Below are 25,727 nucleotides of genomic sequence, written 5' to 3' on the forward strand. Positions count from 1 at the left end.
CCTATCCAAATATCATTGGAGTGCTCATATATATGTTGTTTGAGCTTTCGCTCTATTTTCCCTATATAATATGCTGCACAAAGGCAGCACTTAGCAGCATATACCACGCCTTGTGTCTGACATGAATACCGTCTAGATATATGGATATTTATAGTTCCAGTATTAACATGTTCACACTCCATGATATGTGGACATTGGGAACACATACTGCATTTTTACATCTTGTGTACTGTAACTACTTGGTGGTGGGATACACCATCACACCAGTCCTTTAAATTACCACCAGGTCTAAAAACAAACTTAGGATTCATACCTAGTTTGTTAACCAAAAAATTATCATGTCTTATCATATTCCAATTTTTACACACAATATCTGTAATACATGTGCTATCAATACTATGTGTAAAAATAAAATAATTATGTGCACTATTTTGTACACCTGAAGCCCTAGAATCCATCAAATATTCTCCGTTTGCCAAATTCACATTTCCCACTACAAAATTGGAGGGGCCCATACTACTTATATCCTCTACTCCACCCATAGTAGAAGCTGCTTAATCTCATCAGTTAAGCTTTTTGGGTACCCCCTATTTAAAAACATATTACCTATAAAATGGCATTCCTCCAGAAATTCATGTAAATCATTAACCATTTTTCCACTCTCACCATTTGCCCTTTGATAATGCCTTTTTTAATGTGGTATGGATGGTTACTGGAATAGTGCAAATATTTATTGGAATATCTTTTTTTTACGAAAAATACCAGCCTTTAACCCTGTTGTACTCTTTGTTAACATTGCATCCAAGTACAAAATAGATGTAGTACCAATGTGGCATGTAAAACGCAAAAAGGAAGTACTATTATTCATAAACTCTAAAAACACATGGACTTCAGCAATTGACCTTACAAAAAAACAAATCGTCTAAAAAACGAGCATATAATTTTACATTCTTAAATAACTCACAGGGAAATAAATAACAAAATTCCCACATCAGCATAACTACATTTGCATATAGGGGACTACAGGGGGAACCCATAGCTACCCCTATAGTTGGTTAAAATACTAACCTTCATAGTAAATAAATTTATTACTTAATACCATTTCCGTCATATGTGCCAAGGTATTAATACGATCCTGCTGCACATGGGCATGGTCAAATAAAATATTCTGTGAACCACTGTAGTCCTATATCATGTGGGATACATGTAAACAGATCCTTTACATTTACTGTCACTAAAAAACTATTGTTAACAGTCCCCAGTTGATTACATTGACTTAAAAAATCCCAGGAATCTCGACATATATGTTGGACATTTTCCAAATACCCCTTTAATTGTTTATTAATGAATTTGGCAATAAAATACGTTTTAGAATAAGTGCCATCAACAATAGGTCAAAACAGCGGATGACAAATGTCCTTATGTAACTTAGGCATACCAAATATAGTGGGTAACTTTGGTTCACCATTATTTACAAAATTGAATTCCTGGGGTGACAATTGACCTTGAGTTAGCATATCATTCAAAAATAATCTATATTACAATAAGATATGTTAACTTCATTAATTGATGCTTCTGTATAGGTTTCATCATATAACAATTCCATCATTTTCTGATTATAATCAACATGGTCCATTATAATTAATCCACCACCTTTATCAGGTTGTAGAAGTCTTAAAGACCCAGTTTGTTTTATATCTTCCATCAGTTTACGTTCATCCTTAGATAAATTGGGTGAATTGCATACACCTGAATATGATAATCCTGCCCTTAAATCAAGTTCACAAAACTCCTCAAATTTTTTCAACGTGGGATGGAGATCTGGGTTTAAGGTACTAGGTATTCTCAAACCATTATTAACAGATGGTACAGATTCATTGAATGAAAGTGACAAATACAGTTTCCTCGTATAAAGCTTAAGGTCTATTAAGAATCTAGGTAGATTAACTTTCTTAGTGGCAACAAATGTCATACCTTTGCTGAACAAGTTGGCATGTTCCTGGGTAATGTTATAGCAACTATAGTTATAAACTTTGAAGTCTCCAGTACAATTTTGTAGAATATTTAAGGTACTAGCCACACCTACCAGTTCGGCCGGTTCCCCTGGTTCAAATTCGGAAATGTTCTCATATGGTTGTTGAAAGATTGATTGCCCATCCTGTTCATATTCCCATTCCTGTTCCAAATCCTCTCCGATCTCTGTACTGGGTTGAACTCCAAAGGGGGCTGTTGGCCAGAAGTATTATCTACTTCCCATAATTCTTCATTATTTAATGGATCAGAGAATGAAACCGATCACTGTTGGCCGCCAGGTGGCTTCGGATAAGCCCTACCATTCAAGTAGTCAAGCTGGTCTCTCTCTAATTTCCTGTTCTTCTTTTGAATAATCCCGACACATATCATCAATGTCAGAGAATATCTTCTCATATTGACATTTAAACTGATGAAAAATGTTGTCTTTAATAATGGTCTCATCCAACTTTTTAATATTAATATATATTTGTTCCATTTCCTTATTATTATACTTCACCAATAGTTCCATAAGTTCACACCCATTTTTATTAAATAGTTGTAATAGGTCTGCATGTAATTGTGAATTTTCCTGCAGACCAGTTGGGTACCTCCAACAACACAAACCTTTAGGTACCTATTTGCGTTTAAGGCACTCACAAAAATAAACATTCTCATGGTGTAATTTTTGATATTGGGCCAAAAGATCTTTATACATTTCCAAGCTGCTTTCAATAGCTGAAACCGGTACCTGTCTCGTTGTAGAACCATCCGCTCCCTGATGAAGCCAACGGTCAAGTAAGGATCCACTTACAGCTACTGTATTATCCAAGGGATTCGGAGTTGTAATTCCACTGTTCTCTTCATTGGCATTAGTGGCTAGTAGATGAAACTGCTCCTGGCCTGGTGTAAAACCATCATATGTTGATGGAACAGGTTCCAATTGACTATCAGTTTTATCCTGCTGTAAATTGGCCACAGTTTTAGTTTGCGGGCGCTCGGTTAACTGCTGAATAAGCAAAGTTAAATGTTAACCGATGTTTGTAATGCATTAAATTCTGCACAAGAGTCATTTTGTACATCCATTTGTGAATTTCCTTCAGCCATAAAGATGACAACTTCATCCAAAAAACACCAACTTGAATGCACCAAGTGCACGACAAAAAAGTTCACTTAAGATCAAGGTTTTGTTAATATAATAGTTAAGCGCTTTCAGCAAGAACAATGCAAGCCTTCCTCAGAACAAATTCAGTCATATGACCACACTTTAAATACCTGCACATAAACAGTTAATTTAAAGGACCATACCTCATATACAATAAAAACACTTTCAATAAACATTAAAACCTTTCAAAAAAATTACCTCCTAAGTTTCAATCACTTGAGCTGTGGATGAGGGCAAGGCAGTTCATACAGCCTACCTCAATCTGGCCAAGGCCTTTGATACCATTCCTCACTCAGGAATTATTGATAGACTCACCAAACTAGGTATCAACCCATATATCACTAGATGGTTGCACACTGGCTCACAGATAGAACCCACAGTGTGAAAGTAGTAGACTCCAAGTCAGACTGCTGACCAGTCACAAGTGGAGTCCCACAAGGATCAGACCAGGGTCCTCTTCTGTTTGGCATCTGCTTCTCAGAAGTCCAGGCCAACATGGAGAGCCTCTGGCTGACCAAGTTCACCGATGATTGCAAGCTGGGAGCCATTATTAACTCCCCAAGTGATGTAGACATCCTACAGAAAAGCCTCACTGAAACCAACGACTGGGAAACCATGGTGTTAAGCTTAATGCCAAAAAATATGTTGTCATTCCATTTGGGAAAAACTCATTGCTTGTATTGCTCAGGCTGTGGATTGCATTGCATTACTGAAACTAAGTGGAAATTTCTTACGATTCCAAGAGCAGGATAAGTTATTTCTTACACTTATTTCACTGAACTGCACTTCTGAAATGCTTATAATTGTGCTCTACAGTTAATCTACTACATTTTGCACTGTTATAAAGCTTTTTTATTGTTTCACTGCATTTATGTACTGTTTTATACTGTTTTAAATGTATTTTTCATTTCTAGATACTGTTTCATTACTCTAATTGCATGTTTACTGAATTACTTAATGTAAACTGCTTTTTCATACTGAGAGTTGTATTGTCTGTTTGTGAGTGCTCTATCCGAGCTTTTCTGTGCATTTCGGATTTTTTGAGGTTTCTGTGTTCTACAGCTAGGAACTGTAATAGTGTGCATTACTATAATTGTCTGTTTACAGTTAAAAGCATTCTCTAGCGTCTGCTTTTGCTCCTTGATCTGTTTAAAACTTTCATTTAGTGGCTACAGCTAGGAACTGTAATTTTTCCCAACCAACCTCCCTAGTGTTGTGGTGTTCTTATACTTGGTGGCGTTGCAGTTGCCCGCCCATACTGTATATTTGATCTGTGACACTCCTCCCAGTCTAGTGTCATTAGTTCATTCAATCTAATAGAGAACATTTGTGAAGGTCAACCCACTCAGATTCTTAACATTGAATTAACTTCTGTTCCAGCTTTCTCCATTTCCACTTTTACTGAAAAAAAAAAATTCTAAGCTTGCTTCCCCCCTTTCCTGGGGCAGGACTTGTCCAGATACGGATTTGCTGTGTCCAGGACTGTTTGTGAGCTCCTGAGCCCCCTCCCACTTAACTAGAGTTAAACTGGCGCCATAAAGTGTGTTCTTCAAGTTTTCCCTTGCAACTAGCCAGCTTTTAAGTTTTAGCACTCAAATCTGTTTCTTTGAGCTCAGCACTTGTTCAGAACTCATTGTAAGCACTAAGTAAGTTACAAATTACTACAGCACTCAACTTTCCTCACTTGTCTAGAGGAAAACAGTTTTTAGTACCTAATAAATAAGCACCTATTCAGGCATTTCTAAAGGTTAGCTCCCGGTGTTTTCTCCTGTCTACCTGATGAATCTGGGCATCTTGGGACAATGCAGCAATTGCCTCATGTACACAGACAACCCTCTCCTCCTACCACCCAACACTACGACCTGTGAGAGATGCACTTATATAGCCAAACTGGAAGCAAAGTTCTCTTCACCGAAGACTGGACTAGAGAGTCAAGAGGAGAAGGTAAACACTTGCACCGCACTACACTCATCATATCTTCTTCTTCTTTCGGCTGTTCCCGTTAGGGGTCGCCACAGCAGATCAACTGTTTCCATTTCTTCCTGTCCTCTGCATCTTGCTCTGTCACATGACCAACCACCTGCATGTCCCCTCTCACCACATCCATAAACCTTATCTTAGGCCTTCCTCTTTTCCTGTTACCTGGCAGCTTCATCCTTAGCATCTTTTTCCCAATATACTCTGCATCCCTCCTCAGCACATGTCCAAACCAACGTAATCTTGCCTCTCTGGCTTTGTCTCCAAACCTTCCAACCTGGGCTGATCGTCTAATATACTTATTCTTAATCCTGTCCATCCTCGTCACAACCAGTGGAAATCTTAACATCTTCAACTCTGCCATGTCAAGCACTGACTCCTGCCTTTTTGTCAGTGCCACTGTCTCCAACCCACATAACATAGCTGGTCTCACTACCCTCTTGTAGACCTTCCCTTTCACTCTTACTGGTACTCTTCTGTCACAAATCACTCCTGACACTCTTCTCCACCCACTCCATCCTGCCTGTACTCTCTTCCTCACCTCTCTTCCACACTCACCATTACTCTGAACTGTTGATCCCAAGTATTTAAACACATCCACCTTCGCCACCTCTACTCCCTGCATCCTCACCATTCCTCTATCCTCCCTCTCGTTTACACACATATATTCTGTCTTAGTCCTGCTGACCTTCATTCCTCTTCTCTCTAGAGCATATCTCCACCTCTCCAGGATCTCCTCCACCTGTTCCCTACTCTCACTACAGATCACAATGTCATCTGTAAACATCATAGTCCATGGGGACTCCTGTCTGATCTTGTCTGTCAACCTGTCCATCACCATTACAAATAAGAAAGGGCTCAGAGCTGAACCTTGATGTAATCCCACCTCCACCTTAAATGCATCCGTCACTCCCACCGCAGACCTCACCGCTGTCACACTACCCTCATACATATCCTGTACCACTCTTACATACTTCTCTGACACTCCCGACTTCCTCATACAATACCACAACTCCTCTCTAGGCACACTGTCATATGCTTTCTTTAAATCCACAAAGACACAATGCAACTCTTTCTGACATTCTGTGTACTTCTGCATCAACACTCTCAAAGCAAACATCGCAGCTGTAATGCTCTTTCCTGGCATGAAACCATACTGCTGATCACTAATCATCACCTCCCTTCTTAACCTAGCTTCCACTACTCTTTCCCATAACTTCATGCTGTGACTGATCAATTTAATCCCTCTGTAGTTACTACAGCTCTGCACATCACCCTTATTCTTAAAAATTGGTACCAAAACACTTTTTCTCCATTCCTCAGGCATCCTCTCACTTTCCAAGATTTCATTAAACAATCTAGTTAAAAACTCCACTGCTATTTCACCTAAACACCTCCATGCTTCCACAGGTATGTCATCTGGACCAACAGCCTTTCCATTCTTCATCCTCTTCATAGCTATCCTTACTTCCTCCTTGCTAATCCACTGCACTTCATGATTCACTATCTGCACATCATCCAACCTTCTCTCCCTCTCATTCTCTTCATTCATCAGCCCCTCAAAGTACTCTTTCCATCTGCTCAACACACTCTTCTCGCTTGTGAGTACGTTTCCCTCATTATCCTTTATCACCCATACCTGCTGCACATCTTTACTAGCTCGTTCCCTCTGTCTAGCCAATCGGTACAGGTCCTTTTCTCCCTCCTTAGTGTCCAACCTTTTATACAACTCGTCATACACCTTATCCTTAGCCTTCACCACCTCTCTCTTTGCCATGCACCTCATCTCCTTATACTGTTGTCTACTTTCTTCATCTGTCTGACAATCCCACTTCTTTGCCAACCTCTTTCTCTGTATACTCTCCTGTACATCTTCATTCCACCACAAGGTCTCCTTGTCCTTCTTCCTCTTTACAGATGTCACACCAAGCACTTTTCTAGCCATCTCTCTTACTAGCTCTGCTGTAGTTACCCAGCTATTCGATAACTCTTCACTGCCACCCAGTGCCTGTCTTAACTCTTCCCTGAACATCACTTCACAATTACCATTTTTCAATTTCCACCATTTGATCCTTGGTGCTGCCCTCACACTCATCCTCCTCTTCTTGATCACCAATGTCATCCTACAAACCACCATCCTATGCTGCCTAACTACACTTTCCCCTGCCACCACTTTACAGTCTCCAATCTCCTTCAGATTGGCCCTTCTACATAAGATATAATCCACCTGTGTGCATCTTCCTCCACTCTTGTATGTCACCCTATGCTCCTACCTCTTGTTAAAATATGTATTCATCACAGCCATGTCCATCCTTTTCGCAAAATCCACTACCATCTGACCTTCTACATTCCTTTGCTTAACACTATACCTACCCATCACTTCCTCATCCCCTCTGTTCCCTTCACCAACATGCCCACTGAAATCTGATCCAATCACCAGTCTCTCACCCTTGGGTACAGTCATCACCACTTCATCTAACTCACTCCAAAAATGTTCTTTCTCATCCATCGTACGCCCAACTTGTGGAGCATACGCACTAACAACATTCATCATTACACCATCAATTTCCAGCTTCATAAACATCACTCTATCCGACTCTCTTTTCACCTCCAAAACACTCTTAGCATACTGTTCCTTCAGGATAATACCTACGCCATTTCTCCTCCCATCCACACCATGATAAAACAATTTGAAACTGCCTCTAATACACCTAGCCGTGCTCCCCTTCCATCCGGTCTCTTGCACACACAATATACCAACCATCCTTTGGTCCATCATATCAGCTAGCTCTCTCCCTATACAAAGTCATACTGCCAACATTCAAAGTTCCGACCCTCAATATCACAGACCTAGCCTTTACCTGCCTTCGGGCATGCCTTCCGCCTCTTCTCCTCCTTCGGCCAACAGTAGCCCAATTTCTGCCAGCACCCTGTTGGCCAACAGTACTGGTGGCAGTCGTTGTTAACCCAGGCCTCGACCGATCCAGTATGTATATGTGTACTTTTGTCTGCATGTATGATTTGGCAACATTTTACGCCGGATGCCCTTCACAACCCTCCCCATTTATCCGGGCTTGGGACCGGCACAAAGACATGCACTGGCTTGTGCATCCCAGTGGCTGGGTTACCACACTCATCACATAGTCCCTCAAAACCTACACAACCAAAACACACATACAGAAGAACAAAACACACACCTACATTCGCGGAGGCTCTCAATAATAACCTGCCCAAACAACAGAGATTTCTAAACCAGAAGTGCAAGCAATCTCCACCCCCCAACACAACCCAAATGACACATAGCCCACATACTCAATGTGTCCCTCAACTACAGCCCATAAGGCATAACGTACCCAACACTCTAGTCATAGGTGACACTATAGTCAGGCACACTGATATTCCACTCACCAGGCTAAACAAGGAAAAAGTTACTGTCCGCTGCCTGTCAGGTGCCAGGATCCGCCACATAACGTACGCACTCAGGCTGGTAATCCTCTTTGTAAGGTATTTCTGCTGCCTTTCCAGTTGTTGTAGATGTCTTGTGAGGTACATACCAAAAGAGGCGTTGTACTCTATAATGGGTCTAATGAGTGATGAGTAGAGCGGAACAATGACCTCTTTTTTCCTGGATGAGAAACCTTTTGTGATGTGATGTGCCACCTAGAAGGATTTCCTGACTACTGTGGCAATGTGATTATCAAAGGAGAGACTACTGACCACTTTTGTCCCAAGGTTTCTTATCACACTTTCAGTGTTTAGATTACTGCCTATGTGGTAGTTCATGGGTATAGAGTTTTTACCAAAAGGGATGACAATGCACTTTTTGGCATTGAACTTGAGGCTATGGCTTTGTCACCAGGCATCTGTCTCAGTGAGACCCTTTTGTAAGATGTCCACATCATTAGGAGTTTTGATTATGGCTCCTAGCTTGCAGTCATCTGCGAACTTCATTAGCCAAAGACCTTCTGTGTTAGCCTGTACTTCAGAGAAGTAGATACCAAACAGGAGAGGACCCAGGACTGAACCCTGTGGTCCTCCACTTGTCACTGGTCTGAAGTTGGATTTGGGTCTGCTACTTTCAAAGTGTGGGTTCTGTCAGTGAGCCAGTTGGCAACCCATCTTGTGACATAGGGATTTATACCTAGTTTAGTGAGTTTATCTATAATTCTAGAGTGGGGAATGGTGTCGAAAGCCTTGGCGAGATCTAGATAGGTTGTGTGAACCACCTTACCCTCATCTACGGTTTTGGTGACCGCTTCAAAGAAGTCTATCAGGTTTAAGAGACATGATCTGCCTTTTACAAACCTGAACTGGGTAGGGTCCAGAGTATGGAGATTACCAGTGTCATTGTTTATAAGTTCCATGATGATACGTTCCATAGCCTTGCAGACCAGGCTCATCAGGCTACTGGGGCGGTAGTTCCCGGGGTTAGTTGTGGCTCCCCCTTTGTGGAGTGGGATAACCATTGCTGTGTGCCATTCAGTGGGCACAAAGCTTGAGGTGAGGCTATGATTGAACATGCTACTTAAGTGGGGTGCCAGTTCATTCTGTAGTTTGTGCAGAACCCAGCCTGGGATGTTGTCAGGTCCCATGGATGTTGTGTTCTTGGCTTTGGAAAGTGTGTTTTATTACCTGTGCAGCCGTGATTACAGGAACTTTGCATTCTTCCAGTATAAAGATCGGCCCTTTAGGGGATAGAGGGGGGTAAAGTTAGCACTGAACCTGTCTGCCAGGATGTTGGCAATATCAGTTGGTTCTGTATATTTAGTGCCATTGTGCTGTAACTCAGAGAAGATCTGAGTGTTGCCATTGAGATTCTTGACATAGCTATAGAATGCTTTGTGTTTGTCTTTAAAATCAGTAGCAATTTTGTTTTCATAACTAGCTTTGGAGAATTTTATGAGGGATCTCATCTTCTTACTGAGGCTGACCAGGGAGTTCCTCCAGTCATGGGATTTTACTCTTTTTTGCAACAGTTTCTTTCTTCTGTTGTAGAGTTTGTTTATGGCAGGGGACCACCAGATTGGCTTCCTTTTTTTGGAGGATAGCATCTTCTGTTAGGGATTGCATGATCCATGCACTCATGTAAATGTTTATAAAGTGCATTTGTGTAGGATTCAGCAGTCGTATCTCTATTGTTCGTCAGCATGGGTGTCGTGAAGTTTGCCACTTCTGTCTTAAGAAACGTGAAGTTGGCTTTGGAGAAATTTTTTACTGTGGTTTCCCTAATGGGGGGTGGGGGTGGGATGTGAATATCTAGGGTGATTAGCTTGTGGTCGGATCTGACCAACAAGGAATTGACCTCTGGTGTGGAACACCAGTTGCCCATGTTGGTAATGACCAGGTCTAGGATATTGCTACTCCTGGTGGGGGTGTGGATAAGTTGATCCAAGGCATTGGAATTTATGAATTCCAGAAAACGTTGAGCACAAGAGTTGGTACATGAGTAGTTTTCCCAGTTAATGGTGGGGTAGTTGAAATCACCCATTATTAGGGTGTTAGGTTGTACCCTAATATTTTCCAGTGTATCAAGAAATGAGGAGTGCGAATCCTGGGGCATGGTGGGGGATCTGTAGCAAGCTACAATTTGGATTGCGGTCTTGCCCAGAGTTAGTTGTACTTGGATAATCTCGGATGCATTATGCTGAGCAACTAGCCTGCAGGCGTGGATATCATTTTATGAATATGGACACGCCTCTGCCTTTAGTGTTTTGGTCCAGGTTAGGTGGCCAAAAGGTGTGGTATGAATTATAGCCTGGTAATGCAGGGTTGCTCTCTGGAGCCTTGAACCAGGTCTCTGTCACTACACAGATGTTGATGTTCTCCATTTTAAGGAGTGCCTCAAGTGAGTGCATTTTGAGGTTTAGACTTCTAGCATTGAGTCGCATTACCCACAGATTTTGCTTGCTTGTACCTGTTATGGTGGTGAATTTGTCATTTGAACCTTGCCTAAAAAGGCACTATAGGGGTGGCAAGAGCCATAGCCAGTATCCAGAATCCTAAGGGTGACAGGTGCAGGCCATTTCTGGCAAAGTATCGTGGTTTGTCGATCATGTCATCCCAGGCAGACAGATACTGAATCCCCTTAGAATGACACCAGACGCTTAGCCAATTGTTGAAGTCAATCATTTTGTCCTTGTATTGTAGCATCATTCTGGGTGATGGCAGAATGCTACTCAGGGCTAGGGTCATACCTGCCTGGGCAACAAGATTGGACAGCTCCTCTATGTCTCTTTTCATGTAGTTCAGGGAGGTACATCTCAGGTTATTCACACCAACATGGACAATGACAGAGTCATATTTGTACTTGCTGTTGAGTGACCTGAGTGCGTGCCCTATGTGGCGGATCCTGGTACCTGACAGGCAGCTGACAGTAACTTTCTCCTTGTTTAGTCTGGTGAGTGGAACATCAGTGTGCCTGACTATAGAGTCACCTATGACTAGTGTGTTGGGTACGTTGTTTTGCCTTATGAGCTGTGGTTGAGTGGCACACTGAGTTTGTGGGCTATGTGTCATGATGCAACATTCCGATAATGAACAAGGGGGAATCCACTGCAGTGTCATCAGATTTCATTTATAAAGAGGCAGGCATGGGTCAAGTATAAAATTTACTTATGCCAGCTGCTCCTGCATTCAAAGAAGAAAAATTCACTGTCAAGTTGATGCTGAAAGAATTATTAGTCCAGACTGATTTAGTCAAACTAACAACAAGGAGTAAGATGCAATATCAAGTGCCTTCTTTAGTATAGTAAGAGAATGACTGTACAGTGACCTCTTGTTTGAAGATAAAACATTATTCGATAGATGGATTTGCAGGACCGCTACCATACACTGAGGTTCAAATAAACATTCAGAATCACTTAGTAGGTTATTACTAAAGAAGAAAGAGGTAAACTATAGATGCACAATCTGTACAAGCAGATTTGCGTGCAAGTTTTGGGGCAGTGCAGAGAAGGATCAGCTGTTGTTCTCTAGGCCCCTTTACTGTTCTTTTAGGAATGGGGGGGGGCATGAGCAGTTCTAAAACTGTTGGATGGTGTTTTCAGCTATGAATACTCTTAGAAGTAACCACACTAGAACCACAATTTAGTGGCAACCATCTTCAGGAATCTCAGCAGAAGTTTGTTTGCTCCTGGTAATCTTGTCCTTTCTTGGTTAGTAACACTTTCAAGGAACTACCAGAAAAAAAAATGATGAAAGGAGAAGTTGTTGTGGAGGGTGGTGCATTGTCAAGCTGAGGCCTAGAAAAGTGGGAATAGGGTGTTTAATGGAATTTTAAAGTAGGTGGGAAAATAAACACTGAAATATATGCAAGTGAGTTCCTTAAATCTTACCAAATTCCCTTTAAATAGTATGTTCAGTTATTTCAAGAGTTGAAAAGACATCTTTCTTGAATTCCTTGGATTTGTTTGGTTTTTAGTAGTTCTGATCAAGGCTTTGTATTTATTGTGGAAGGACTTGTAAACATCTGGGGTTTGACTTGCTGGATTGTTGAAAAGAGACCCTTCTTGAAGGCTTTAGGGACACTTGTTTTTTACTAGTTGTGATCAGGTTCTGCATTTATATTGGATTTATTTATTTATTTTACATTTGTTAACCGGGAAAGTCCACTGGACCACGGTCCTTTTTCAGTGGAGGCTCGGGGAGAAAAGCTCCACAAAAAAACAATAAAGTACAATGTTGGTATAGTAATAGATAATAATAGTATCAAGAAAGAAAACATTATATACAATAATTGTGAGTATTCAGGCAAGAATCAATCATTTCCATGTAGATACAAGAAAGTAATAATGATATGTACAGATATATAAAGCTCGTTTAAAAGACAAGTATTGTAATGTAAGAGTCCAAATTATATCCATTGTACAAAGACATGAGCTATTTACCCATTTAGACTGAATAGGATAGTGAAAAATGATGGCAGGATTTGCAAGTATCTTGGAAGGGTTTGCACCTGAAGTTGTGCTGGAATAATGAGGCTTAGTGTAAAATGGAGGCCTTCTATTTTCTTTTCGGAAAAAACAAATGCTGTCAGGTAGAAAAGTTCAGTTTCGTCATTCATGTGTTAAAAAGTGGGTATACCACAGGGTTTGGTACTTGGTAAACCATTATTCACAAATTACATAAATTGGTAAAAACAGAAAAAGCAAGCAGACTGTAGGTACACCACACCGTTTAATTGTGAGCGCTTTCGTCAAAGCCAATGCTCCAACTTCTTCAGACAAATTCAAGACAATGAATGAACTCCCTTTATACATAAATCCATTCACAAATTAAATCCAGCTAAAACAATTAAGATTTATACTCATTAAATAAAAATCAATTAATTAAAATTGTTAGTGCAATGCCTCTAAACAATCTAGATTAAAAACTCTTATTCATACAACAAATGTTATATAATATAATATATATATATATATATATATATATATATATATATATATATGCATATATATATATATATATATATATATATATATAAATAATTATTTATACTTTTAAAACTTATGTATGTATATGCAAAATATGTGAACTATGCAAATAGTTTGCTGTGGGTACTTATTGCAAAAAATTAATTGAATATAACAAATAATTGTTAGTTCATCATAACTAGTTATTACATCCAAACCAAAACAATTCAGATAACATAACCAGTTAAGCTCATAGTCATCCCATCCTTACATATGAACAAAAGATGGAAGTGCAACATATAAATAACAATTCTCCTACTCATGTGTGTTGTTGTAAAAAAGCACTAATCCAACAACTATCATAACTAATAAATTCAAAACTAAACAAACTGATATCTCATCTAGAAAGTGCTTTAAGCTTTAATATGCATTTGATTGATGCATATTCATTTAAGCCCGGTGGTGTGAGCAGATGTGCAAATTTGCCACATTAGCTCACATTATTCCAGTTTCTTTTCCCATGGGCCACCCCTCATACTATGTTTGACTTGCTGTAAAACTGCAAACTGAAACCTATGTGTGGGATTATCTAAAATATATTTAGCCAACGCTTTTGTGGTTACTTTCTTGTGTATGCTATACTGGTGTTCATAGATCCTCTGTTTAATTTTTCTTTCAGTTTTACCAATATAGTATGATGTACATACGTTACACAAAGCTACGTACACTACCTCTTTAGAATCACAATTAAATTTCCGCTTTACGGTATATATTCTATCCCTAATAGAGAGTTTATTGTCTATTTTAATGAATTTACATTGCGGGCAACAACCACATTTACTCATACCAATGAAATCTTTGTGTTCTTTCCTCTGTTTTTCTAAGAGACATTTCAAGTTTGGACCCCTCCTATAAGTAAATCGTGGAGTAGCCTCAAATATTTTGTTTAAACTATTGTCTTCCAAAATAATGGCCCAATTCTTGAATAAAATGTCCCTGATTTTCCTAGAATCCTTTGAATAGGTAATTAAAAAACTACTTCCTAAGTTACATGTTGGTCCGCCCTCTTTTGGTTAGCTTCCACTATAATTCCATACTGTGTCTCACCATATCCTTTATGCACTATTGGTCTAAAATGACCAGACTTCCTCTTAATATTAACTTCTTGGAAAGTATGTTCAAGGAAACATTCAGGGTAGCCCCTCTTTAGGAACATCGATTTTAACAGCTCACATTCTATAACATAATCATTATCAGCAGAGACCATCCTAGCAGCCCTTACCACCTGTCCTTTAACAACTGCATTTTTCTGGTGGTAAGGGTGACTGCTCATAAAATGCAAAAGTGCATTTGAATAAGTGGGCTTCCGATATATGGTAGTTCTATATCTGCGATTGACCCTATCCTTTGATAAATTAACATCCAAGAAATTAATGGATTCCATCCCCACTTGAAAGGTGAATTCCAAAAAGTATGTCTCATTTTGAAGTGGGGTATTGTCTATATTATAAACTGGAAGAAGGGATTTCTTTTTTTATCATATTTACAGAATTGCATTTTTTATTAACAGTTCTACAGTATTGGATTCCCTATGTGTAGAAGGATGACACCCAATTTGCATTCATCTGCAAACTTAGTTAACTAGAGATCCTTGTTTATGATTTGGAGATCAGAGAGGTAGATGCTGAACTGCAGAAGTCACAAGACAGATCCATGGGGACCTCTGCAGGTCACCCTCATGAAGGGTTGCCAGACGTCCCTATTTGAGCGGGATTGCTGCAGGATCAGCAACCCAATCCCGAGTCCCACACTGCTGGTTAAAATCCCGGTGAAACAGCCTCCGCTTCATGATTTATGATTGGCCCATATGCCGGTATAAGAGCCAATCAAAAATCGCAAAGCAGAGCCACTTCTGCTTAATGCTGAACTGCCTGCTGTTCAGCACGAACGAAAGACCTTTTTTTTTTGGTCTTCACTTAGTGTGAAAGACCTTTTTTTGTTGTCTCTACCTGGCCCTACCTTCCTGCTATGTGAAGAAGCAGCCACCATCCTCACTGTGAGGGTTCTGTCTTCCACCAATTTTCTCTCCATGTAACTACAATGGAGTCAATTTGCAGTGTATTTAGCTTGTTTATTATGTCGGCATGAGGTATATTATCAAATGCCTTGGCAAAGTCGAGGTGTCTTGTATGGACAGCATGTTCACTGTCCACTGCCTGTTTCACATTCCTGAAGAAGTTTGCCAGAGTCATCAGACAGGATCTACTATTGACAAAGCTAAGCTGTTGGGTGTCCAGTCTGATAAGATTTTTAATATCATACTTTATTTCTTTAAAATATGTTCCATAGCTTTTCATCTGAGATGTGTCAGACTAATGGCTTTGTATTGTCCATGGTCTGTGGTGGGGCAACACCTGTAAAGTGATATCACCATAGCTGTGCACCAAACCTGGAAGACAAAGCTAAATTAAGGAGTTGGTCTGCCAGAGCTTGTTTAGTTCTATTTATTAGGCAGCTGGGTATATTATTAGATATTATGGAAGATTCCGTTTTGATTTTAGAAAAGTACTTTTAATAAATGTTCTTTGCTGATAATTGGGGGGTCTGAAACCCTCTGGGATATTAGGGCATTCTATAGTTGCCTCTGGGGGTGAAGTTTGTACATAATTTGTTTGTTAGTATGTTTGCAATATCCACTGGATCCAATTGGATGCTTCCATTTTGAATAAGCTTATGAGATGTCTGTTTTTTTATGTCATTTTTCAATTTCTTTAATAACTTCTTTATGTTCTTTTTGATTTGATAGACATTAGTCTTGCTGTATATTTTAAGAATTTTTTTTCTTTTAACATATTGTTTATGTATGCATCTGGGCCACTATGCTGGCTTGCTGTTAAATTTCCCATTTAGTTTTTGATCTAATGTCAACAGCTAAAGACAGCTAAGTGAACATTTATCCAGGGAAGAATAGAATTTGTCTGCATAAGCACTTGTCACAGCAACATCTTGGATAACACAGATATATGTGAATTTGTAGAATTTGCCATGGAATTCTAGAAGAGTTTGTATGTTTGATGTCCTTGAATTCAGTGATATTTGCATTTGAAGGTTTAGAGAGCTTGACTCTGAAGGTTATAGTTTGTGATTGGACTTAACTGCTGAAGGGAATATCAGAGGAATGCTACACATAAATGCTGTGTGTGTATGGACTAGTTCAAGGATATCCCTAATGGACAGGGGCAGCCTGTTAATGTTTGATGTGTACAAGCCTATGTCATAACCATAATATTCCTTGGGGTATTTACATGTGTTGGTAATATTTTCTTAAATTACTTGGCTAGGCTTAAAACAGCTCTTTGATCCACCTATGAACCCATGATATCTTGTCCCTCCAGTGTTTTTTTTTTTGACAACTTAGTCCAGGGAATTTTTTTTTTTCCAAGTCTATGAGATTTTGGGCATATCCTTCATTTGAGATTTAGGTTTTCCTTTTAACTCATTCCTATCAATGCAGCCCTTGCAGTTTGCACTGTAACTGCCAATGGGCAGAGCCTAAGCTTTTTGATAGAATAAAATTATGTCCTCACATTTAAAACAAATGTTCTTATCTCTGGAACCATTAGAGGTTACTAAAGGGTATAAAATTCAAACTCTTCAGCACAAACTGTTTTTATTGTGGTAGTCGGTTCTAGGTCTTACACAGGATTAAGTCAACAGTAAACACAGTAACTATAAAGTTTGTAATGTTTTGTAAAGAGTTTGCAATGGCTCATAAACCACTCAAGCTCATATATACACATACTGTCATCAACAATTTGTTTATCCAACTTAATGCTTTCATATGAGGTGAAGCATTTCTGTTTGTGCTACATGGTTGTTCAGGTATTTTAGAAAACATGAAATTTATGAAAATATAAATAATTATATAATGACCCCCATCAATATTCCAAAACGTGCATGCTGATTGGTCAGCGTGCCCGTTGTAAATCAGACTTATACTAATGGAAAAAGGTCCGATTGCCCGGACTTTCTCCATTAGTATGTCTTTTCTTTCTTTCTTTTTTTTTTTTTAGACAGCAACGGAGAATGGAAGAGCTCCGTTGCTGTAATCTCGCTATGTTAAGTGGGTTTAACATATTGAGACAGCTTTAAAAAAAGCAACGGAGAAAGGAAGATCTCCGTTACTTTTTTAAAGCTATCTTGCTATGTTAAACTCTTTTAACATAGCGAGACACTTTTAAAAAGGAACAGAGATCTTCCTTTCTTCGTTGCTTCCACACACAGCTCTGATGTACTGCGTAAGCATACACATGCACAGTACATCAGAACTGCCACAGAATACTGGACAGCTATGGAAGGGCAGTATGGAGGCATTATAAAATGCCATTATTTAAGAAAAGTAAGTATTTTTCTTTCTTAAATAATGTCATTGTATAATAGCAATAACCCACTTCTGGGTGTGGGTAATGCTGGATTTACGCACAGTTGTCTTTGTTTGCCACTCGGGCTTCAACCTCATGACCAAACCACACCAACCGTGGGTAAATCCGGCATTACCCACACCCAGGCATGGGTTATTGCTTAAATATTGTATGAGCAACAATTAATATCTGTTTACCTGCACTAGACAGCAGTCAAGTATCAATACAGCTGCATTTGCCATTATGTAAGCTTTAAAATGAAATGTTTTAATACTTTGAATGTGGCATGTTTTCAGAATTATTAATACAAATATGAACAAGCAATATTTGACACCTAGAGGCATCAGTTGTATGTACCTGCCTGCATAAGCAGTTGGAGGCATCACTTGACTGTAATGAGTTAATCATCTAGTAATTAAAGTCTGCAAGGATGATCAAATTTCTGTTTATAAGAAGTTCATCCAGTATTTTTGGGAATCTCTAAGAAGATTTTCCTGCCCTTCTTTTCCAAATTTTCTAAGAGATGTTCTAACTCCTCATCCAATTTTGGCAAAAAGCAGAATAAGCAGTCTCAGCAAAATATGGAAAAGCGGATACAGATGTATAAGAAAAAATTTATTTTATTTAACATTTGTTAACCGGGAAAGTCCGACTTGGAACAAAGCCAATTTTCAGAGGAGGCCCGGGGGAGAAATGCTCCAGACACATGTCTTTCTAACATGGGAGGAAACCAGAGCACCCAGAGGAAATCCACATGAATGCAGGGAGGACAGCACAGAAGGTAGCCCAGCTAAGAATCTAACCGGAGAACCTGTTGTTGTGAGGCGACAATGCTACCGCTGCACCACTGCACCAAAATGGCAAAAGATTTCCAAAAAGAAGCCTCAAACCTCCCAAAACCAAGGATAGTCCTACATGTCTGTATGACTATTCAAGAGACCTTGTGATCACCTTCTAACATGGCCCCTTTCTGGTTCCAGAAAGTCTGAATTTCCATTTTTCTATTTGGCAGCAGATAGTTTCAGACAAATAGGTTCTGAAGTTCATCCATCAAGGTTACAAATGGCAGTGGGAGTAAATTCCTCATTTCCAGGTGGCCAATCATCATCATCCAGATCAGAATGTTTTATTTCCTCCTGTTCTTCAACATATGCTATCTCAAGCAGTGATAGAGCCAGTTACTCCTTCTCAGGTGAGGAAGGGTTTTTATTCATGGATGTTCTTTGTGCCAAAGAAAGAAGATGCCTGGAGACCAGTTCTGGATCATTCTTTCCTAAACCTATTTGTTATAGTGTCCAAATTCAAAATGATGTTACTTCACAACCTGTTACTTCGTCTTTGTCTTTCAAGTTTCTTGGTAACACTAGACTTAAAAGATGCTTATCATCACATCCCTAGTCATTCAGTCTTCAGGTGTTTCTTAATGTTGTGTGTTTCTGGATCACATTGTCAGCTCTCGAATTACCCTGTGGGGTATCAACTGCATCGAGTGTTTGCAAAGTATCTAGCTCCATTTATAGCTCATTGTAGACTACAGGGTATCCATATTTTTCCATATTTAGATGACTTGCTTATCTTTGCAGAGTCTTTTTCAAAGTATCAGAGATCTCACTCTCAGGTGAGAGATGTCTTACAGAAGCTGGGATTCCAAGTGAACATTCAAAAGTCATTCTTGACTCCTCCACACAGGATTGTGTTTCTGGGATGCCAACTAGACAACCCAATTCAAAGAGCTTTTCTTCCACAGAAAAAAAATTGATCTAGATCTATTATTAAGGTTTTCCACTCAAACTTTGGTCACTGCGAGGGGACTCCTCGGGATTTTGGATCTCATGGCTTCTATGATTCTCATGATAGCCCTGGGAAGACTCCACGAGAAAGATACAGTAGTATCTGAAGTGTCTTTCTTCCCAGCACCAACAAATCCCATTTGGTGGTGATAACAGATATTCTTAAATCAAGGGCTCCTGTTCTCCCTCCCTGTTTCAACCCAGTCAGTCACCACAGACACCTTGGACTTTGCTTGGGGAGCAGTTTCCAGAGGGATAAAGGTACATGGTGTGTGGGACACTAAGGACAGATACAAGCACATCAATATCAAAGAGGTGCTTGACCTGATCTAAGCAATAACCCTCTGAATCATCAGTGGTCCCTGAGACCTGTCTGTGGAGCATCAACAAGTGGGGGGGGCAAGTCATAGCCCCTTTGCAGACTAGTCATGTTAGCTTGGGATATAACTTCACAGCACAATCTCACTCTACAGGCATCCTACATTCTGTCAAAGCACAATTGTGTGGCAGACAAGCTGAGCAGGACCAGGGCAGACCCCAACAAATGTAAACTAGATCAGGGCATCTACCAAGCTTTAATCCATCTGTGGGGATTTTCTCAAGTAGACCTGTTTGCCTCATCTCTGAACAATCAACTGGCAAGATTCTTTTCCAGGACTTCATTCAGGAAGGCTTGGAAGTCAGATGCCTTTTCTTTTCCTTGGACAGGAATTGTTTCTGTATGTCTTTCCACTCTTTACACTAATATCCAGGGTAATTCTGAAGATTCAGAAAGAATTCCCCAAGGTCATTGTGGTGACTCACTTCTGGCCCAGGCAACCATGGTTCTGCATTCTTTTGGAAATGGCTGCAAGCTTCCTCATAGACTGAATCAACTCATACAACTCATACATGGCAGAGATCCCCCCCCACCAAAAGGGCAAATATTTATCCCAGCAGAGTGCTGCCCCCCTGACATCTCAGATGATCAGGTAAGAGCTGCCCTCTCCAAAGCAAAAAAATGCAGCATCAATGGGACCAGACAGTGTCCCGGGCTGCGTCCTACATGAACTCCAAGAAGAGCTAAACCCAAACATAAAACTACTGTTCAGTCTCAGCCTTACTACAGGATATGTATGTGGCGTACAGCAACAGTGGTCCCTCTCCACAAAGGTGGTGCCTCAATGGATCCTGGAAACTATCGCCCCATAAGCCTGACTAGCTTGGTCTGCAAAGCTATGTAAAGGATCATCATGGACCTCATAAATAAAGATATTGGGGACCTACAGACACTGGATCCTACCCAGTTTGGCTTTGTTAAGGGCAGATCCTGCCTCTTAAACCTGGTTGATTTCTTTGAAACGGTCACCAAGGCCATTGATGAGGGGGAAGGTGGTCCACACAGCCTACCTGGACCTCGCAAAAGCCTTCGATACAATATTCCACTCGGGCATTATAGATAAGCTCACCAGCTTAAATATAAACCCCTATGTCACTAGATGGGTTGCAAACTGGCTCAAGGACAGAACCCACATGGTTAGAATTGCTGGAGCCATGTCAGACTCCAAACCAGTTATAAGTGGCATCCCCGAAGGCTCAGTCCTGGGACCTCTCTTGTTCAGTATATATTTCTCGGAGGTACAGGCCAACACGGAAGGACTGTGGCTGACTAAGTTCGCAGATGACTGCAAACTGGGCACCATAATCGACTCTCCAGCCGACACAAGCATCCCCCAAAAGGGCCTCATGGAAACAGTCAACTGGTGCCAGAGCCATGGCCTCAAGCTAAATGCCAAAAAGTGTATAGTCATCCCCTTTGGCAAAAACAAAGTGCCCACAAATTACCACATAGGTGGAAATCCATTAAGTACAGAAGAAGTAATTAGGGACCTGGGGGCCCAAGTTGATAGCAATCTCTCATTTGACAACCACGTGGCCAAAGTGGTTAGAAAAACATTTTATATAGCCCACCTAATCATGAAGGGATTCACATCTAGATCAGGGGAGGTCATTGTGCCTCTTTACTCATCCCTCATCAGGCCCATAATTGAGTACAATGTCCCTTTTGGGATGTACCTAACCAGACACCTGCAGCAACTGGAAAGACCCCAAAAGTACCTCACCAAGAGGATCATAGGGCTCAAACAGATGCCATATGCTGCCCGGTTAAAGAAACTCCAGCTCTACTCAGTGGCATACCGCCTGCTCAGAGGCGATCTGTGCCTGACGTATAAAGCCATGTCAAACCCGGAATTAATGGACATGCTGCACCTCAGAAAATACAAATCCCATCGGGCTACGCGCTCGAGAGACTTGAACCTTAGCACTGAAATAAATAGGACATGCTGGAGGGATAGATTTATAACCCAGAGGCTCCCTTCACTCTGGAATAAAATCCCAGTCCAGGTTAGGCAGAGTCCCTCATTGACTCTCTTCAAGAGGAATCTTGATGAGTGGATGGGAGATTGTAGGTTTACCCCGGGTATCACTTCTGTGTCACTGTTAGACAGAGGCACAGTATACTAACCTCGAAAAAGGGCATAGCAAAATGAATTTAAAATGGGTGGTGAAAGCCAAACACACTCTGGCTAGGCTTATAAATGCCCTAGGGCAGATAGCCTAGTATGAACCTATGAACCTATGAACCTATACAAGAACAGGGGTGTTTGATACACCCTGACATCAGTCAACTTCAGTTGACTGCCTAGATGATAGGGTATTCATTCCTGCTTTCTGAGATTGTGCAGTGGGTACTAATGGAGGCAAAAAAAGCCTGCAGCTAGAAAATCATATATTAGCAAATGGAAAAAGTTTCCTAGGTGGTGCCAACAACATAATCAGCACACATTCAGGTCTAGTTGTTCTCTGATTTTACAATATTTGTGTGAGTTGCTATCATATGTTTTTTCTTATTCCTCTATTAAGGTTCATTTATTGGCCATTTCAGCAGGTCTGGATCCTCTCTTTCAATGCAGTCTTATGTCAAAATGTTTTTGAAAGGGGTTTTGCACTAGACACATCCAAGTAAACTGGTGGGCCCTCCTTTGGATTCTAATTTCATGTTAGAGAAGGCAACACTCGCTTCACTTGAACCAGATAACCGGGCTGACTTATGAGTTCATTGGTTCATAGGTAGGTACTAGGCTGTTGGCCTTGGGGCCTATATAAGCCTAGCCAAGAGTTCCCTGGCTTTTGCCAGCCAAGAAAGTTATTTTTCTGCGCTCCTGTCTACCAGAGTCATAGAAATGATCCCCGGGGTGAATTTCCTATTTCCCATCCAATTATCAAGATTTTTCATAAAGAGGGCTACTGAGGAGCTTTGCTTGACATGAATGGGTAGTTTGTTCCAGAGCATGGGAAGTCTCTGGGACAGGAATCTATCCCTCCAGCATGTTCTATTTATTGTGATGGCAAGGTTTAGGTCTCTGGAGAGTGTGACTCAGAGGGATTGGGGTTTCTTTAAGTGTAACATGACCAACAGATCTGGGTTTGACATGGCTTTGTATGTTAGGCAGAGGTCACCTCTGAGTAGGCGATAAGCAACGGAGTAGAGCTGGAGTTTTTTGAGATGTCTGCTTATGGCATCTGTTTGAGGTCAGTAATCCTCTTAGTGAGGTATTTCTGTGGCCTTTCTAGTTGTTGTAGATGTCTTGTGAGGTACATGCGAAACAGGGCATTGTACTCTATAATGGGTCTGATGAGGGATGAGTAGGGTGGAACAATGAACTTCTTTTTTTCTGGAGGTGAACCCCTTTGTGATGAGGTGTGCCACATAGAAGGATTTCCTGACTACTTTGGCAATGTGATTATCAAAGAGAGACTACTGTCCACCTGTGTCCCAAGGTCTCTTATCACACTTTTGGTGTTTAGTAGGCTACAGCCTATGTGGTAGTTTATGGGTACAGTGTTCCAAAGGGGATGACAATGCACTTCTTGGCATTGAGCTTGAGGCCATGACTTTGACACCAAACATCAATCTCATTGAGGCCCCTTTGTAGAATGTCCACATCATTAGGCAATTCTATTATGGCACCTATTTTGCAGTCATCTGCTTTAACCAACTCCAATGGAGAGTACATTGACTTATTTTTCAACACAGTTTCAAATTGTGAATGCCATACTACTAGTTTCCACTTCTTCAGAGAAGGTGGAAAGCCCATTGCAATATGAACATGCAACTCATCCACCTTATCTTGTTCTCTCACTAGCACTGACAGCAATACAGATAAGTTGGTAGCTCTCCTTCCCAGTAAACACTTTAGACGTCTGTACCATGCCTCCACAGAGTTTTGTCCTGGGAAGAAAAGGTTAATTCAGTGCACATAGTTCCAAAAAAGAAACTGGAAACTCTCTGTCTTTCGGCTTTTCCCGGTTAGGGGTCGCCACAGCGGACCTCCGGTCCGCTAATGATTGGCAGTAGAGTTTTACACACTGGCTTGCCGGGCCTAACGCACAACCTTCAATGAAGGAACTCCCATTCACGCATGTCGCCACACAGAAGACACTCTAACTGAGAATTGAACGGGCAATGTCTAACTGTGAGGTGACAATGCTACCGTAGCACCACCATGATTGGAAATGAAAGGATGATGCTGTCCTGGTGGTAAACTTCCTCCATTTACTGTGTACATACCAATTTGAGAAGTACTTTAGTAACTCTCTCCATTCTATTGGGAATGTATCTTTCAGCAGTTGAAATATACTCATAACTTCATTCTCTTTCATAAATGCTAGCACAGCCAAACGTTTAACAGGTAGTTGGAAAGTTATGTTAGAGTTGTACAGGGAGGACAGAGCTAGACTCTGAACTTTACGCCACAAGTTCTGGCCAAAGTAAAAGAGGCAACCCTTTGATATTATATCTGTAACAGTCAACCTAACACTTTTGACTACTGCCACTCCAAAGTCACAGAGAACATATTTAACAACTGTGTCAAATCTGTGCTCAGAAAGGAGGTGAAACATGCAATGGCAAGCCTTTTTTGACATAAAACAGTAATGGAACTGCTTTACTATATCTGCCATACTTTACCAGCCCATGCACACTATACAGCTGATGGCAGGTAAATCCCCTATGAAAGAACGTTCCATCCATTAGCCAAGTAGTAGCTCTACTGAGATCATGCAGATTATTTACCGTTGTAAACACTACTAATGTATTCTCTGTCACTGCATCGGAAATGGTTTTATGTACAAACATTCCACTCTTTAATGAATAATCTTCAAAGTCTATGTTATTTAAAGTTATCACATCACTTCCATCTCTTCTGTTAGTTTCCTTCATATTTGACCTATCTGTTGCAGCAGAGCTCCCCTATTAGGCAAACTATGGACACTATCTAGGGAAGTGGACACCATAGCATCCTCTACCAATTAACAAGGGGTATCTACTGAACTTCACTCTCACTTTTAACTCATTACAAAATACATATTTTTCCACCTCACCATGGTCGCCAGAGTGATTTTGCCCAGAAGGCTTTTCCAGTTTCTCACGGTCAGGTACAACACTAGTAATGGCCCTTCCTTTGCATTTATGCACCGATTTATATTTACAACCCCAATACTTTCTGCTATTTCTGCAATTTTCTAAATGATATATATAACCATCTAGTCCTCATATTTGCTTACTTTTTTGAGAAGTTATTGTGGAGTAAATACTTCTAGCTATCCCAGGAGCACCTTGCAATACATCCACCATGTTATCTTCATATCAAGTATGACGTTTTTAAAGACACATGTCAATATTTATACAGGATGCCTTCGCAGTTGTAGAAACAATGCAGTTGGTCTTTTAAACGTTCAATCAACTGAAAGTTGGCTAATTGAAGTTTAAGTATTTTGGTATTTTGGCATTGTGGTCTCAGTTATATGAAAGTCAGTTATATGGTATTTCTGGCTTGTGAAGTAGACCCATAGATATATAAGTATATATACATACATACGTATATAATACTGTCATACCTAACTCACTTAC

General features: G+C 40.4%; 1 protein-coding gene across 1 annotated transcript in view; it reads left to right on the forward strand.

The window, feature by feature from the left end:
* LOC122811693 (F-box/LRR-repeat protein 2-like) overlaps window positions 1-25,727 on the forward strand; it is a 1,608,203-nt gene that overhangs the window by 459,281 nt on the left and 1,123,195 nt on the right. The window lies entirely within an intron of this gene.

Source organism: Protopterus annectens, chromosome 9.part0 (assembly GCF_019279795.1).
Source record: "Protopterus annectens isolate FY-2018-M chromosome 9.part0, PAN1.0, whole genome shotgun sequence".
NCBI lineage: Eukaryota > Metazoa > Chordata > Ceratodontiformes > Protopteridae > Protopterus > Protopterus annectens.